Source organism: Callorhinus ursinus, unplaced genomic scaffold (assembly GCF_003265705.2).
Source record: "Callorhinus ursinus isolate GAN/ISIS: 27379988/994484 unplaced genomic scaffold, GSC_fseal_2.0 scaffold131, whole genome shotgun sequence".
In the NCBI taxonomy this organism is placed as follows: domain Eukaryota; kingdom Metazoa; phylum Chordata; class Mammalia; order Carnivora; family Otariidae; genus Callorhinus; species Callorhinus ursinus.
The window spans coordinates 594,591-599,788 of NW_027397193.1; positions in this window are offsets into that span (position 1 = coordinate 594,591).

The window sequence follows — 5,198 nt, forward strand, 5'->3', positions numbered from 1 at the left end:
CACACACACACACACACACACACACACACACACACACACACACACACTGAAGCCAATGCCATGAGGAAAGAAGAATCAAACACTGCGAGAAAGAAAGTGAAAGGGGCATGGTTTTTGGAGCCAGATAAACCAGAATCAAGTCTTGCCCCTGCCCCTTCCCAGCTGTGTGACCTGAACATCTTATTCTCTTCGACTCAGTTTTCCCATCTAAAAAGGACCCTGAAGGAGCCCTAGATGCCTTATAGCAATGGCACAGCAAGGAGGTTTTATGATCCCTGTTAACCTACTGGAAGTCACCTCTCCCTTCTCCAGACTCTCAGAGCCCTGCATGTTTATACTTGTGTGACCGTAGTACTTTTGATTCTTTTTCTAGTGGCTGAACTAGAAGCTCAGTTTTTAGGACTGAAAGCCTAATTTCTTTATCTGCCTCCATCAGGGTCACCAGTGTGGGAATGGGCACAGAAGTGGTGTCTGAGGAAATTTCTTGAGTAAGCAAATAATAAACAAATGAACAAATAAAGAAAGGATGGATGGATGGATGGCTGAATGGATGGATAGAAATTTCTTTAGTTCTGCCAAAACTGGCCAGAGCATTCATTCATACAGGGAGAGGGAGAGAGTAAGGGAGAGAGAAGAGAGAAGAAAAAAGGAGAGGAGGAGAGAGGAGAGGAGAGGGGAGGAAGGCAGAGGAGAGAGAGAGAGAGAGAGAACTAGTATCTGCCAAATCACTTACTGACTCTAGAAATGGCTGCTCCTTAAAGCCAGTCCAAGTCTTGCCACTCTGCTAGCTGCCAACAGAGCTAGGCACCGAGGATGGGTCTGCTGACCTTGGAGATGGGGCTGACAGTGTTTCTCCTGAGAGGCCTGTGTATAAATTGGGCAGCACAGCCATCTGACCCTTTATTGCCAGCAAGTCTTCTGTCGCTCAAGAAACCTCACGGTGGGAGGGACACACCCTTGGCACAGCCTTGGTGAGGAGATGGAACCAGATGCCTATGGAATGAGTCATGGCAAAGCTTAACCAACACCCCCCTGGCTAAGGAGGCTGAGGCAGAGCATTCAAATCAGCCAGGGCTTTTATGTCAGCCCACACACAAATCAACCCTCGGGTCCAGCCCCTCTGACTACCATCAGTCCATCATTTCCATCATTATGCTCTCTTCCATCCCTTCTCCATTCAACTGGGCAGACAATACCAACTTCACTTGTTTATTACTTCATCAAGCATTCAACAGCCCCAAGAGGTCAGCATTGTTGCTCCCACTTTGCTGATGAGGGAACTGAGATTCATAGAAGTGAAATGACTGCCCTAGGTCACCCAACTAATGATTGGCACAGTTGGCATTCAGCACCAGTGGGTCTGGTCCATCTGCATCATCAAACTCAACTGCTGTCTTCTCTTCTCATCACCTTCCTCCTCGATTCTTTCTTAACCTTAATTTTAGTTCGCTTTATGTTATGTTTTGTTAGCAGATTTAAAGAGATATAATTCACATACCATACAATTCACCCATTTAAAGTGTAAAATCCAATGGTTTTTACTATATTCAATGCTGTGCAATCATCACTACAGCCTATTTTAGAACATTTTCATCACCTCAAAAAGAACCCTATACCCTTTTTGGTTATGGCCCCCAATCTTTCCCCCACCCATACCTCCCAGCCCTTGGTAACCATTAATCTTGTTTTCCATCTCTGTAGATCTCCTTGTTCTGGACATTCCACATGAATGGGATATGTGTTTTTTTGTGTTTGGTTTCTTTCACTTAGCATAATATCTTTAAGTTTCATCCATGTTATAGCATGTGTCAGTATGCCATTTCTTTTTATAGCTGAATAATATGCCATTCTATGAATATACCTCATTTTGAGAGAGCACAAGCAGGGAACAGCAGAGGCAGAGGGAGAAGCAGGCTCCCCGTTGAGCAGGGGGCCTGATGCGAAGATCGATCCCAGGACCCTTGGATCATGACCTGAGCTGAAGGCAGATGCTTAACTGACTGAGCCACCCAGGCGCCCCTATCTGATTCCACTTATATGAAATCCCTAGTAGCCAAATTCACAGAGGGAGAAAATAGAATGGTGTGCACCAGGGGCCAGGGGACTGGGAGTGGGGAGTTAGTGTTAATGGGGACAGAGTTTCAGTTTTCACCAGATGAAAAATTCTGGTGATGGATGGTGGTGCCAGTTGCACAACCATGTGAACGTACTTAATGACACTGAACTGGACACTTAAAAATGGTTAAAATGGTAAATTTTGTGTTATGTATATCTTACCACAATAACAAAAATGAAAAAAATCCTGAAACATTCTCATCCCCCCAATTCTTCTTTTTGTTTCAAGATAATGCAGGCACCAGACTGGGTAGTTTTTCTCCAAATCCCCATCTCTGCATTGATATACATACTTAAAGCTGTTTGTTATATCTATGTTGGCTCTTTCCACCAAATTGTTCTGTTACTTGCTTTGTTCACTTAATTATATGTCTGAGTCATCTTCCCATGTCACTCCATGTGGAACAAACTCATTTTTTGTTTTCTTTTAAAAGTTTTTTCATTGAGGGTCACCTGGGTGGCTCAGTCAGTTCAGCGTCTGCCTTTGGCTCAGGTCATGATCTCAGGGTCCTGGGATCAAGCCCCGTGTTGGGCTCCCTGTTCCATGGGAAGCCTGCTTCTCCCTCTCCCTCTGCCTTTTGCTCCCCCGCTTGTGTGCTTTCTCTCTCTGTCAAATAAATAAAATCTTAAAAAATTCTTTTTTCATTGAAGAATATCCTACATGCAGAAAAGAGCACAAATAAAAAATATGCATGCAAGTCAATGAATTTTCACACAATGAACACGCTAGAACCTTGCAACTAGGACCCAATCAAGGAAAAGAATGAACAGCTCCCCACCCTGGATTTCCTGTCCTGCTTCCTTTTTTGTCACTACCCTGATCCAGCCTTCCCCAAACACTATCTTGATATAGAACACTACAGATTAACTTTTTCTGCTTTTGGGACTTTATATCAATGGAATCACACCATATGTTCTCTTTTGCATCTGGCTTCATTCACCCCAACATTATGTTTGTGAGATTCAATCTTTTTTTCCCTTTAAATTTTTATTGTTATGTTAATCACCATACATCATTAGTTTTTGATATAGTGTTCCATGATTCATTGTTTGTGCATAACACCCAGTGCTCCACGCAGAACGTGCCCTCCCTAATACCCATAACCAGGCTAACCCATACCCCCAACCCCCCTCCCCCCTAGAACCCTCAGTTTGTTTTTCAGAGTCCACCGTCTCTCATGGTTCATCTCCCCCTCTGATTTACTCCCCTTCATTCTTCCCCTCCTGCTATCTTCTTCTTTTTTTTCTTAACATATATTGCATTATTTGTTTCAGAGGTACAGATCTGTGATTCAACAGTCTTGCACAATTCACAGCGCTCACCATAGCACATACCATCCCCAATGTCTATCACCCCGCCACCCCATCCCTTCCACCCCACACCCACTCCAGCAACCCTCAGTTTGTTTCCTGAGATTAAGAATTCCTCATATCAGTGAAGTCATATGATACATGTCTTTCTCTGATTGACTTATTTCACTCAGCATAACACCCTCCAGTTCCATCCACGTCATTGCAAATGACAAGATCTCATTCCTTTTGATGGCTGCATCATATTCTAGTCTGTATATATACCACTTCTTCTTTATCCATTCATCTGTCCATGGACATCTTGGCTCTTTCCACAGTTTGGCTATTGTGGACATTGCTGCTATACACACTGGGGTGCACGTACCCCTTCGGATCCTGACATTTGTATCTTTGTGGTAAATACCCAGTAGTGCAATTGCTGGATCGTATGGTAGCTCTATTTTCAACTTTTTGAGGAACCTCCTTATTGTTTTCCAGAGTGGCTGCACCAGCTTGCATTCCCACCAACAGTGTAGGAGGGTTCCCCTTTCTCCGCATCCTGGCCAACATCGGTCGTTTCCTGACTTAATTTTAGCCATTCTGACTGGTGTGAGGTGGTATCTCATTGAGGTTTTGATTTGGATTTCCCTGATGCCGAGCGATGTTGAGCACTTTTTCATGTGTCTGTTGGCCATTTGGACATCTTCTTTGGAAAAATGTCCGTTCGTGTCTGTGCCCATTTCTTGATTGGATTATTTGTTCTTTGGGTGTTGAGTTTGATCAGTTCTTTATAGATTTTGGATACTAGCCCTTTTTAAAAAATTTTTTATTGTTATGTTAATCACCATATATTACATCATTAGTTTTTGCTTTTTTTTTAATTTTTTTATTGTTATGTTAATCACCATATATTACATCATTAGTTTTTGATGCAGTGTTCCATGATTCATTGTTTGTTCATAACACCCAGTGCTCCATGCAGAATGTGCCCTCTTTAATACCCATCACCAGGCTAACCCATCCCCCTACACTCCTCCCCTCTAGAACCCTCAGTTTGTTTTTCAGAGTCCATCATCTCTCATGGTTCATCTCCCCCTCTGACTTACTCCCCTTCATTCTTCCTCTCCTGTTATCTTCTTCTTTTTCTTTTTTCTTAAAATATGTTGCATTATTTGTTTCATAAGTACAGATCTGTGATTCAACAGTCTTGCACAATTCACAGCGCTCACCGTAGCACATACCCTCCCCAACGTCTATCACCCAGCCACCCCATCCCTCCCACCCCCAACCACTCGAGCAACCCTCAGTTTGTTTCCTGAGATTAAGAATTCCTCATATCAGTGAAGTCATATGATACATGTCTTTCTCTGATTGACTTATTTCACTCAGCATAACACCCTCCAGTTCCATCCACGTCGTTGCAAATGGCAAGATCTCATTCCTTTTGATGGCTGCATAATATTCCATTGTGTATATATACCACTTCTTCTTTATCCATTCATCTGTCGATGGGCATCTTGGCTCTTTCCACAGTTTGGCTATTGTGGACATTGCTGCTATAAACATTGGGGTGCACGTACCCCTTCGGGTCCCTACATTTGTATCTTTGTGGTAAATACCCAGTAGTGCAATTGCTGGATCGAATGGTAGCTCTAATTTCAACTGTTTGAGGAACTTCCATACTGTTTTCCAGAGTGGTTGCACCAGCTTGCATTCCCACCAACAGTGTAGGAGGGTTCCCCTTTCTCCACATCCCCGCCAACATCTGTCGTTCCCTGACTTGTTAATTTTAG